This window comes from Rhea americana, unplaced genomic scaffold, assembly GCF_003343005.1.
Source record: "Rhea americana isolate MKP2758 unplaced genomic scaffold, rheAme1 scaffold_24, whole genome shotgun sequence".
NCBI classification, from domain to species: domain Eukaryota; kingdom Metazoa; phylum Chordata; class Aves; order Rheiformes; family Rheidae; genus Rhea; species Rhea americana.
Genome location: NW_028186357.1, coordinates 6,910,849 through 6,924,262, shown reverse-complemented (window position 1 = coordinate 6,924,262; position 13,414 = coordinate 6,910,849). Strand labels below are relative to the sequence as shown.

The following is a 13,414-nucleotide window of genomic DNA, read 5'->3' as shown; positions in this document are numbered from 1 at the left end:
TCACATTAAAATGCCTTTTTAGGAATCATCTGTTATTTCTGAGGGAGGCTGGACAAATAAATTATATTTAGCCTTTGTTTTTTTTTTTGTTTTGTTTTTTGTTTTTTTTTTTTGTATTCTACCTTGTAGAGAGAGGAACAAAAAGATCAAAGAAAGCAAATGTTAGTCTTCTTTTTTGTGGCATCCCAAATAATTTTTGTGTGATTTTTTTCCCCCCCAACACACCTTCTGTCTCTTGCATGAGGCATGATCTTTACATTTTGTGCACAGTCATAGAATATAATGGCATAATTTTTATGCAAGGACATAGTGTGGCCAGCTGACAGTAGTTAGCCGTTCGTATTACAAATATATCTTCTAATTTTCTTGCTATAATTGTAAAGCATTCTGCAATGACATTGAACTAAAATATCTGCCTTCTACTAATAGTTACTCACAAAAAAGGGAAGTTTTGTTATGTAGTTCTTCAGCGATGTTCAGATAGTCTGTAGACATTGATGAAAAAGATCCCTAAACTGCAGTGCTTCTGAGGCTTTTATAAACATCACTGCATAAAACTGCCCTGTTGTGAGGGGCATTTCATTCTGAAAGTGCCAATTAAGAAAAATACCTGTGTTCAGAAAAGTTGAGGTTTTACAGAGTCTAATGTTTTCAATGACTTCCTCTTGTTAGATAATTATAGTTAGCAGATGAGGGCTGTAAGTCAACATTTAGGTTAAAAATAAAATGCATTAGACTAGGAAAATTTTCAAATCTTTTTACATGGCTGCTATTCAAGTTGTATTTTATCTGCCTTGCCAATAGTTTCCAATGATGAGTAAAATCATAGTGTTTAACTATTTTTTTGTTTTACAAATTGTTCACAGTTGAAATCTTGTCTTCTCCTGCACCTACAGGCATAACAGACACCATAGCAAAAGGTGTGCAGGTTTTCTTTCTGAGTGAAAGCTCTGTTAAAGTGAAGATGAGTAACGATGAGATCAGCAGATGTTAGTAGAGGAGAACCCAGAACTACATCTTCTGCTGAGGCTTCTAAAAACATGCTATTGTATAACCACATCTTCTGCTGAGGCTTCTAAAAACATGCTATTGTATTTTCAAAGAGTTTTCAGTTAAAAAGTAGCAGTGAAGGGGAGAGAAGAAAGCATTCATTAAAAAAAAATCTTGTTTTTTAATGTGCCCAAGCACTAACATAATTACTAAAGAGAACAATAAGATTTTTAACATTCAGTGGCAACATGGAAGGAAAAATGCAGAAGAGAACAGCAGCTGAGACAGTCTTTAATCAGGGTCCCTTACAGAGTCCCAGAAAAAGACACAAGAGGTCTGATGAGACACAGCTGCACTAATCCTTCAATTAAAAAAAAAATCAGAAAGAAGGGAATATGTTAATGAAAGATTGATAATGCAACACAGTTGGCTGGAGAAGATTAACGTATTAAAACAAGCACCACAACAAAGGCTGCAGCAAGCATCCCTGGGTTGTGCAACCGCGTCCTGCCAGGGGCGGCTGAGCGCAGCCTTGCACGAGGCCCCCGGCTCCCAGCAGCAATCGCTGCGGCGCACGACGGGGCTCGCGGCTCCCGGYGCAGGCAGCCTGCGGCAGACGGCCAGCCGCGAGGGATGTCTCTCCTCCTGACCACTAACTTAATGCTCTTAGTACTGGTATGATTTCTTTTTCCCCCCTGAAAAAAATCCAGTGTGGAGCCTGTTTCTGATAGAAACGTATTCAAAACTGGTATTATGTTCTTCTGAAACATTCTGCCTGAGGCAGATAGGCGTTTTCTTATTGATACAATTCCTTTTCTCGATAATTTTCAGCTGGCTTTATCCTCAGTGTTCTCTAGGTCATATGCAACACCCACAAAACAGCTGAAATAGTAAAGAAAAAAAATTCACATTCCTTCTCTTACATAGTTTTGTTCATGACACTGAGCAATGCAAGGAGATACGCAGCGTATCGCACACAAGCTGAAATGCCCCATTCTTCTGTCAAGTTTTTGAATAACTTGGATTAAGTCCCAGATTGAAGTGCGAGAGATGCCATCGTGACTCAAAGTATACCCAGTGGTTATATATTTTCCCCCTTGCTCTGCTGCTCGCTGCTGCTGGCGCGCTGCCTGAGCCCTTAGCAGAGGTTGGTACTGAGCAGTGGTCGAGTCCTGCCCTGGCGTCGGGATGAATTCCTGGCGCGGCCGCGACTCAGCAGCCCGAGCCTGACGGGTGCCGCTGCGGTGTTTTTCCTTTCGGGGATCATCAGGACCACACGCTTCTCTTCCGCCTATTCATCTCACTCCTGTGTCTCATGAAACCTGAGGGCTGGCTGTGACCTATTTGCAAAATTTGGACAATCCTGGAACCCAAGCAAAGCAATGCGTTTTTTTTCTTTCTTGCTTTCTTTTTTTTTAACTCATATGTCTTGCATGTACTGAACAGCTTGCTGCTGCATTGCTAACTTTGCCCTGTTTTGACTCTGATTTTCAGCTTAATTCACCTTTGACATTTTCCTTTTCCAGCAATGTATTTTCATTCACTGAATGACCATTACATTTTGGCAGCATTTTGCTGGATCCATGTATTAATGTAGTTTCCTCTAACACGTTCTTCAGCTGTAGGACACAAATCACAGGCAAATGCAAGTAACTGGATTCCCCCCACTCCCACCTTAAGAGGACTCAATAACTAAGTTACTATTTAGTTGCTTTTCTAAATAAAACAGACTTTTCCAGTTCCATATGTTGTCATGAGACATTTTTCATGTTCACCACAAAAAAGCCTAATGGAAAGCTGAGACGTTTTTAGGCACTGGATTGATGTGCCACAACTGACCTAAGATTTTCTGGCAAATATCAGGTGGTGACGTGTGTTTAAAGCACACATCAAAGAAGCATGTGATATTGGCACTCAGTGCATTTCTAGCACACTTCCATTTGCAGAACAGTTAGGAGCTGCCTAAAGAATTCCTGTTGAAGTTTACATGAAAACCACCCATCTGTAGCAGCACTTCTAGAATTGACTCTAATAAGAAGACCATGATTAATTTTTCAGAGACACACAAAAGGAGTATACTCTAAAATATGTCTTGAAGACTATGAGGTGGGTTGTGATAAACACAGAACTCATTAACCCTTCTTCACAGTTCTTTTTTTTAGTTTAGATACTATATATAATACTTAGAATTTTGTTTTTTTTACCTCTTCCTATTAACTTACTGTAAATATAAAGTTGCTTGTGCTGCTATCCCAGATGATGAATTTATTTTGCAAACATGGTTGTGAATTCACTTTCACCTGTAGATCAGAATGTTTATGTTGTCTGTCGCATTATTTCTTTTCTCTCTCTTAAAAAGAAAAAAAATTTGAGAAACACCTTAAATATTTCTGGATTCCCCACTTTGGTAATCTACTCCAGCATGAACTTAATTCAGTACCACAGAGAATTTCTAAATTTTTAAGATAACAATTTCCAGTATTAAATATTAATTATAAATCTAGCTTGTATCTTACCTCATAGAAGTAATTTCTAAACTTCTGTGATGGATAGCATTGTTTTTGCCAGATATGTCTTATACTATCACTACTGCATTTATCCCTATAGCGATGTACTGGAATTACAGTCCTTCCTGCAAAGTTGACCTCCCCAGGAATGGCTGTGTGTGATTTTTCTGGAACACACGCAGGGAATCGGTTCAGGTGGACTTCCTGAATTCTTTACTAGTTTCCTTTCACTGGTTCAGCACTTCTAACCTTTTGTACTGTTTCGCATATGTGTTGGAAAATATACCCTGAAGGAATTGAGACACTTCTATAGCATCACCTGAAGCCAGTTTACATTATTGCACATATGAAAATCTTTTTCCTGTTTTTCATGAAGGAAGGTAGTGCAGGAGCAGTTGTGTCTCTCTCAGAATCATAGCAGGGACCTCTGGAGTTCTCTGATGTAACCTCCCACTTGAAGTGGACCTCTCAGACATGAATTTGTTTTACTTCACTTTCTCCAAAACATCCTGGAACGGAGGTTTCTCAGCCTCTAATAAACCTGTTCCAGCACTGCTGTTCATCAGGGTCCTTCAAGTTGAGCATCTTCTCAAGTTCAGTACCACTGACTTACTGTATTGTGTAAACCCTGTTCATGCTGTGACTTGATCTGAATTTTTAAGTCTATCAATATCTTAAATTGGTAATGTGACAGTAATTGTTCAAGAGGCTGCCAGTGACTTCTAGTTGCATAAAACAGTAAAACGGATTTCCAGAATGAAAAGGTTGCACATGCTACTGCTCACGATTTTTGCACTAAGAAAAAACTTGGGCAGCAGTTGCTGAAAAAAAGCATATCGTGCTAGGTCTGAATTTTCTCCCTTTGAGGTGAAGGTATAGCTACTGAAGTCCTGACTCTGAACATAGTACTGGAATTTTAGAAGTCTGCAACATAAATACTTGATCACAAAATGTTACTTATGAGCATACGTTTTTGGGGATGCACACTTAACGCATGTGTTATTGTGGTAAGACTTTACAACATTCAGTGTTTATTTTGTGGTTAATCATAAACTTATTACTAGGCTTGTATTTTTGGTGAGCTTTAACAAACAAATGGAATGGAAACTTTATGGGAAATTTTTTCAGGAAGATATAAACATTTGAATCCAGAATGAGCTTCTCTGAATGAGATATTTAATCTAGTTCTGTGACTGTTTCAATGTTAAAACAGGAGCTTTCAAGCCATTCTCCTCATGTAAATTATATATGAATTTCTGTAAACACAAATCTGTTGGTTCCCAATGGCAACCTTAAAGCAAGGATGAAAGCAAGGATGAAAAAGAAGAGCTGGATTTATGCTCTCATAGACAATCTACCAATGAACTGATTCAGACTTAAATGGAAGTCTCTCTATTCACTTTATTAACCAACACAACTACATTTAATGGAGCTATGGTGGACAACAGTGGTGTTTAAAAAGCAATAAAATCAAATAATACTTTCATTATAATAATGATAACTGCATCAAAGGGACATGCGTACTCAGCAGAATGTCTCCTGTAGTGCAGAAACATCCCCACCACAGGAGATGTTTATTGCTTTAGACATGCTCCCTTTGATGTATTTATCAGTTAAATGTATTAGTTCTGCTTCACAGTTGTGTACAGAAGTAGTGCTAAGGATGACGATATTTTACATAGGCTATTCATAGCATCATAACCTTTGGATACTCAGATCAATAAAAAAGTTGAAATAGTTGACTACATTTAGTCAACAGTGTGGATGTTGACTATTCATGGCATCATTGAAACTACAGCTGCCTTCGTGGGTCATTTTTGTGTCAGCTAGAGGAAATACAAATCCTAGCAATATCTGATTAGGCAAAGAAGTATTTTCTGTTACTAGATGGAGTTAATTAGGTTATTTCCTCCAGTGAAAGAATGATAAGCCACACTTGTGTGTTTATGTGTGGGGGGTATTTATTTTGCCTAGAAGTTTCTATTCCTCCTTTGATTTTGATACTGTGATTTAGATAGTTATGTATTGCAGCAATTACAGCAAACAGCTGAAATCACTTTGGTTACACTGAAGTTTATGAATACCTAGTATCCAGTAATGTGCATGTATAATTGAAGTTGTTGCTCTCCTACGTTTACTTCAGCTTTTGAAAGAACAACATCCCTGTATTTCTAAAACTATCTACAGGGGTTTATACAGAAATAACACAAGTAGTATTCGAGTCTCGTTCAGGTAGACTGGTTCTCCTGTTTTGTGGCTGGTGCTCCCTTGCCATCAATTTTGATGTAGAACAGGACAGGCCACCAACTGTACACACTATATATCATGTTTTTTGCATCTCTTAATAACTCTAAAGTCTGGCTTGTTAGTGATGTTATTGGGTGGCTTATTTTTTTTTTAACTTTAGGTTGCATAAGTATAGAAGGATAGCGAGTAGTAATTATAGAGAGGTGGAAATTTTCTATCAATATATCATAAGCAGACCTTAGCAGCTTTGATTGGTTTAAGGTTCAAAGTCTCTTAATATAGGATATCTAACTGTGGAAGGTTAAAGTCCTTTTTTTTGGTTGTATCTTGTAATTAGATAAGTTTGAGGAAGTCCATTATTAAATTACTCAATTTGTTGTTTCATTAGATTTCTTGTGGTAGAGAGCGCATATTTTGCTGTATTCCTTTTCCACTCGGTGCCTTGTGGATGTTTATATCCTTGGAGATAATAGGTACTGAAACTCTCTTTTCCTTAGCAGCTGGATACAAGGTGGCTGGTTGATTCTGTGTGATACAATGCATTAATTATCATGTGTGCACGCAGCAGCGGAGATTTCTCTGGGTGCTCTGGCTTATAATGCTGGACACTGATCCTTGCTAGGCCGAATGCCTAGAAATGTATAATAAACAGTAGCTTACAGCTCTTCTACTAGAAATGTCTTTGTGACCCTTACTGTGGTAAGGGATATTTAAAATGTCTCTAGCTTGTCTATCAGACAGTATTTACTCAGGAAAACGTATCAGTGCTGTTGATGCTATTGTGACAGGGACAATTAATAAGAAATGAACTGTTTGCCTTATTGAAAAATATTTTTACATACTGAAATGCTGACTGCTCTAAAGTGCATTCTTTGGGGGAGGATTTTAGAGATGTTAATAACCTGACGCTTACATCATGTCATTCTTAACATGCAGTGTGTAATCAGTTTAGCTGAGCAACACATGCTTATGTAGGAATGAACTATGTGGGATACAAGACATATGTTGTACAAGATACAAGAACTTAATTATATCCTTTCCAAATACATTTTTTTTTCTGTTTTCACTTTTAGTTTAATTACTTAATATGCTAAACTTGGAGTAATTACTAGGTAATATTGATAACTGATTCAATATAACTCTTAAAATCTTGCATTGTCGATCTTTTATTTATAACTAATCAGAGGTTTAAATATTTATTAGTTACATTTCATGTTGTATTTAATAGGGTGATGTCTGGGAAAAGGAGACTTCTGTTAATCAATTATACWGGAAAGTCCTGTTTAAAGGCAAATAGCTGTATCAGTCTGTTTCTTGTAAGCTGTTGTTATAGTCAAAATTTCAATAAAATAATTTAAGGGAGAGCTGGTCTTCTGAGATCTCTGTGATTTTTATAAGGGCAGGTAAAGGGAGCTGTCGGTTATTTACTAGCAAATTAGCCCTCATAATTCTAAGCCAATAAATGTGATTGTGTATAGTTACTTTAACATTGATTTGGACTTCTCTAGTGCCAGAATATATAATATTGTTTGCATATCAACTGTTGATTTCTATCATGTTTCAAAAAATAATCTATTTTTTTATAAAGATAATCTTTCTGTTGGCCTGTTGTTCTCTGCAGTGACTGGAGAAAGAAGAATCACCTCCAAAGTGAATTAGAAGTTGTGCTTCTGTAAATTCACCCTTTAAAAAGATGCATTAAAAATCCCACCCAGTGATGGCAGTGCCAAACCTTGTACAGTCTTGTGCAGCACCAGCATTTCTAAGAGCACTGCAGTTGTGCAGGGTGTGGGTTCAGGCAGAGAGCTGAGCAGCCTGTGTTGTTCGTGCATGTGCCGCTAGTCCATTTCTACCATGGGATCCTGTTTTTCAAATGTAAGTGCTGTTTTTGCTGGGATGTTAGCTCCTGTGAAGTTCCAGGATGAAATATGACTGGTTACTGTGAAAATACAAGAAAAGAAACTGTTCCAGATGTGTTGCTTTATGAAAAATACAGGTTTCCATTTTTTTTTTTTTTTTTTTGGGGGGGGAGACATCAGAATGAGAACATTTTTCAAATTTCCAGATACCTCATGAAATTCAGTTCTTATTTGAACAGAACTGAATTGAAGATTTTGGTAATTCTTTTCTCCCAAGCTGCCTGCTTTCCACAGGAGACCAAAATGCCTTTTGCATTGGTCTTTTGCTTCCATAGCACTAGTGCTTTCAAACTAATGTGATTTGTTGTTTAGACAACTACTTGTATTTTAGCAACTTTGTGCACTGATGTTAGCATGGCTGGATTTTGTCCTTCAGAATATAAGCATGATCTGTTTTTTATGTCCAACTTACCTGATTTTCCACAGCTCAGGGCTTCTAATACAGTACTGCAAAATACTGACTGTGAGGAATTCTGAGGAAACACTAAAACAGGCTCAATAAAATAATTTCCGTAATACCTGGGGATGGTAAAACAACAGACATTACAAGCCCGTGTCCGAAATCTCAGAAGGTTGCTAGGCAAAGGGCTGCGGCAGTGGTGATGGTGGCAGAGCTTGCAGTGAGGCATCAGGAAGAAGCTGCGGATCTGCGAGGCCCATAGGGAAGGGGTGATGCTGCCTGGGGAGTGCTGCTGTTTGGAGCACCTTGAGGATTACTGGGGGGTGGGAGGCAACGAAGCGCTTGCAGTAAGTGAATTCAAACGTAGATCTAAATGGCAGTTTCCAGTTAAAAGCTGAACGAGGAAGGTCAGGAYGTGTGCGTATCCTCCAGTTACCTGGAAAAAGGAGCCTGTTACCTCGTTTTAATTGGAAAATGGCCCAAGCTTTGAATTCACATCACTCCTGGAAGTGAGATCTGATCCAGATTAGTATCAGAGCATGATAAAGCTGCCTAAGAGCTCGAAACTCATTTAGAGATTGCCTTCATGTTCTCCCCAAAATGTCATATCACTCAATTGTTATGTTTTCTTCCCAGGTGCTGGAGACTATAAAACACGTTAGATGTCTTTTCAGTAATGTGAAAAGTGATTTTTTTTCCAAGATTATACGGCAAAGGAGAAACATTGGAGTTGAAAAGAATTTTTAGTAGGAGTACATGAGTCTGCCACAAATAGGATGAAGGAAAATAAAACAAAATGGATTTATAAACCATAAAAGCATTGTCAGGCTTTTAAAATGTTAGTACCCTCTGCTGGCTTTAAAGCTGTACGTGGCTTTTTCTTAGTCCCTCCTGTTTCTGGTACTCTTTGTGTTCCTGACAATAAGTCTTACAACAGCAGTGCTTGTGCCCAGTGCCACGCGTCTATAGAGAGCTTTGTGCCCTTTTTTAGGTATATATTGGAGCAACTTGAACATGTTTGTCCAGGAGAACTTTACTTGTCTTGTTCTTAAAAGAGACTCATAAAATCTATTGCCAATTAAATCTCACAAAGGATATAGGAGTTATTGTTATTGAGTGGAAAACATAGAATAATTTTTTCAGACAGATTTTCTAAACTTCTCAATTCGGGAAAGACGTAAGGGCTGAATGAGGTCAGGAACTGAACTGCATACTTTTGTCTAAAAAACCAAACAGACAAACAAAAACCCGACTCGACTTCCTCGTAGCGGGGAAGTTAGTAATGTAACTTCAGAAGAATGAAGAGCCTAGTCGCTGAGATGATTTGCCCTTTTCCCATAGTCTCGTGATGTGGAGCAGAGGTGAAGAGCATGAGCAGCAGGAGGACGTACGGTGCCTTCCTGGCAGAAAGATCCRTCTGTGCTGAGCTCCCACCAGTTTCCTGGTGCTCTCTAGCTGTGCAGGAAGCACAGCTGGCTGTGGTCAGTGGTGCTGTCACCTCTAGACTATACTCATTCCTGGTRATAGGAATTAAGAATTTATTGGATCAGCTAGTGCCATTGCAGTACAGGCAATGGGACCAGCCTTTGCCAAACTGTGCTGACTTTACTGTGTTCCAGAGCAAGCCAATCCTGTGTCATGAACAGCACGTGAAGCTGTTTTGTAGGTTTCTAAAATACAAATATTTGTATGTTTTCTAAAACCAAGCTGCTTCCCTCTCTTGTTCCCTGGCTTTAGGACAGCCTGGTTGACAGTCGTGCAGCTCCTTGTCTAATGGGAGCACAGGCGGCTGTGGGGGGGACATGACCTCCAGCCCCTATGGGGCTTTCCAGGCAGAATTGCTTTCCCTCGCACAGATCAGGTGCAGAAGCCCCAGCCTCTCTATTTAGATAGCCCTTGCCTGTGTCTATAGCACTTAATGCTCTTATAGACTCATCTGCTATCAGATCTGATTCAGTCAATTGCCTATGGAGGGACTGGTTCAGAGGTGGATCTGATCTTAGCTTTTGTTGTCCTTCACTCCAATGAAAAACTTTATTCTCCTTCTTCTTTAGTGTGACCTCTGCTTTCCCTGCACGTTTGTACTTGGGAGCTCTCAATTCACTATGCTGGTGACACTTGAAGTGCTTAGCAACATATGGAGATTAAGGACAATCCTGAATTGCAACATTTTCTACCTTTCCATCCCCTAAGGCTGCTGGAAACCATATAGATCACCACTTTAGTTGAATGCAGGTAGGCTGTGCAAGCGTTAGAATTCAAATTGCTAATCAAAAACAGCCATTATGGACAATGATGGATTAAAACTGGTTTAATAAATAACATTATGTTGTCCTCTTTAGCAGAGCAACCAAGTCATCACATTAATCTTTGGGAGCCAGGGTGGGGGAGGGGGCAGCACCATCCATTAGAAGTGCTTAAAAAAAAAAAAAAAAAAAAAAAAAAGCCTAAACAGAAAACTGAATGCTTCTAAACCAGGTTGATACTAACACAGATTCCACAGAGCAGATGCACTGGTTTGCAGTAAGTGATATGTTTCAGAGCTTTTAAGATGTACTATCTTCTAAGAAATTCTCTTGCTGCTTTCCAGATTGTCGGCAAGGTCTATGTCATGTCTGTTTCTGTTAAGTGTATGCCTGGAGAAAATACTTCTCCATTTTATTGCACATTTAAATTTCAGAAGCTATCTGAGTTTACCCTTTCTTGGATTGTGTTTTGTTAGCACATGTTATGGTACAATATTAAGCGTAATTTTGTTTTTTCAGTTGCATAAGTTGATGCTGTGCTTTATCTACCCAGGGTAAGTTCTCTTGAGCATGCCACTTCATAACAAAGCAGGAGGCTAATCACGCCCTCATTAGCTCCAAAGACAACTACAGATATATATATATTTTCCTGCACTGGTTGGAGATTTAGTTTAGCTTAAAGGAAATGCAGCTGATGCTAATGAGAATGCATTGTCTTAATTTGCATATTAGATGAGATAAATATTGAGCTAATTTACACCTAAGATGGTTTTTATCGCTATCTAAATGTTCCAGAGATATATCCAATATATTTTACACACCAACTGTGTATGGTTTGGAGGAATAATGTGGAAATGTATTATTTTGATGAGAAAAACAAAAGGGAGGTTCTTTCTATATTCTAGCCGGGTTTGCATTTGTTTATGTAAATAATATAATTTATACTCATACCCTCTTAGTCTGCTTGCTAGTAGTTTCATGTGAAGACATGAAGAGTTGTGTAAATAAATACCCACACCTCACATGCAAGTTGGGAGTGCAGGTCATTCATCTTAATTGCCGCCCCAAGAGCTTKTACCGCTTCAAATTTTTGATTGCTATGGAAATACCTGCTCAACTTAGCTACTAAAAACTATTTGAAAGTTCAGAGACTAACTGCTGGACTATGCTTTTCTTTTGTGTGATGTAAGGGATTGCAGAAGCAAAATGTAGACATGAAAATAAAAGCAACAAAAAATTTTAAATTAGTTGAACTATGTATCTCTGAAAGAAAATTCAGAGGATATTGAACATTTGAACCATCCTAACCGTGCCTTTTTGACTGCATTTTATGACAGCAGGGCATGTAGTACTAAAAACATCAACATTTTAGAATGCAGAATGCTCATGTACATATAAATAAATTATTTGAATTAATGTAGACAAAAATGTCTTGAAAGAACCTAAAGAGTTTAGAGAAAGGAACAAAAGGAGCTCTGGATGTTTTAGGAGTACTGTTCTCTCTCTGTCTTTTCTCTCCAGCTGTGTTTCCTCATTATACATGTGAGAACCATCTTTGCAAGTCTTACTAACATAAGAATCTGCTTTTTCATTTTCTGATTATCCTCTGATTATAATCTTTTTCTAGAAGAGGAATACATTTTTCTTTAGAACAGAGGGTTTCAGTGAAACTTGGTGTCACAGTGTACTACTACCTGTGTGTTCACATACATTAGTCCTATTGTGAAGCACAATTTTATGAAATGACTGAAATTTTCAGGAATTTTGCAAAATACTGGACATTCTGTTACACTATTTGACTTTTCTACTCGTCTACTACATTAAATGTCTGAATGCCAAGTATGTTATGAAAAACCTATCATTACAAAAATTTCTGTGTTCTGAAACATGGCTGTAACGGGCATTCTCTACTTTTCTTAGCAACAGTTCAGTCTACTGTAGGAAACAGTCTTTAAAACAATTTATGATTAGAATAGTAATAAATAAATGTGTCTCTCATAAATTTTATAGACCTATGATTGTCCTCATTGTACTCGTATTATGTGTTTAGTCATGCCCAAGTGCGATCATGGTATTCCAGCTGAGATCTTGCAAGTCTTGACCAAGAGCAATGTTAGATGATCATATGCCTTAGAGGATTCACTTACATGTATCATCCTTGTTTCGCCAAAAGGTGTATTTCTAGAATATTTTAGGTCTGATAGCAGATGCACCAGAAAAATAATTAAATATTCTGTATTTTCCTCTGCTGTTAGTGTTTGTATTGTAAGCTGTGCTTTAAGTATATATTGTAACATTCTTATGAAATGGTAGAAATATGAAAAGCCACAACAACAAAACCTTGATTCTGGAGCAAGTGTCTCTAAAGAAGACAACCTGTCACCTTTGAAAGATGAAGCTAACACAAGAAGTACTTCCAAATCATAAAGCTGACAAGACACTCAATGCTGGGGAAAGCTTACTTTGAAAATATGCATAAGATAATTCTTTCTGTTTTTTAAAATCCTATCTTTATTTAAACCACCACATAGAACTCTAAAAAGAAGCCTTTGTCAAAGACAGAAGTTTGATTTTGAAATTAATGAAAGTTTTGGTGCATTTTTTCTGTCTCCCATTGAAAAAAAGGCCTCTCTGATTCTTTCAGAATTGCTCCTGAACAAGAGAAATCAGTTATCCATAGAAGTCCACTCGGCTGTGCTCTAAGAGAGATGTTTGGGAAGAGTATATTACAAACAGATCTTGCTAAAAATATGTAACATTCCTCCAGTTCAAATGCAGGATTATGCCTGTGATCACATCTACAGAGACCTTTCTGTCTATGGTCTTCTCTCCAGGTAACATTCCTAGCCTTGTTCTGCTGGACAACAGAAGTAACTTCTGTGTCTCCCATGCAGGAGAAAGGAGGGGAGGAGGGAAGATGCTTTGTAGCTTCTCTGTCAATGTGGTCAGATGGAAATTAACCTGTGTGAACCCTGTGGTAGCAGAGGTTGTCACTTATACTTCTGCAAAAAGATAATTAAAGAAGATTCTTTTGTAGCTTTTACAGAAAAAGGAAATAATTCCAAGTCAGCAAAATCTTTTAAAACAAATACATCTGCATTTGGG

At 38.0% G+C, this 13,414-nt stretch overlaps 2 long non-coding RNA genes across 2 annotated transcripts in view; one reads left to right on the top strand and one right to left on the bottom strand.

The window, feature by feature from the left end:
• Positions 1 to 1,147: 1,147 nt before the first annotated feature.
• Positions 1,148 to 3,635, bottom strand: LOC146595084 (uncharacterized). The gene is made up of 3 exons (XR_014896025.1): positions 3,507 to 3,635; positions 3,213 to 3,340; positions 1,148 to 2,353 (listed from the first exon to the last, which is right to left on the bottom strand). It is a non-coding gene; the product is annotated as an uncharacterized LOC146595084 (long non-coding RNA).
• LOC146595083 (uncharacterized) overlaps positions 2,942 to 13,414 on the top strand; it is a 213,087-nt gene continuing 202,614 nt past the window's right edge. The window contains exon 1 of the long non-coding RNA XR_014896026.1: positions 2,942 to 3,096. This is a non-coding gene — a long non-coding RNA (uncharacterized LOC146595083). The remainder of the gene's footprint in view (positions 3,097 to 13,414) is intronic.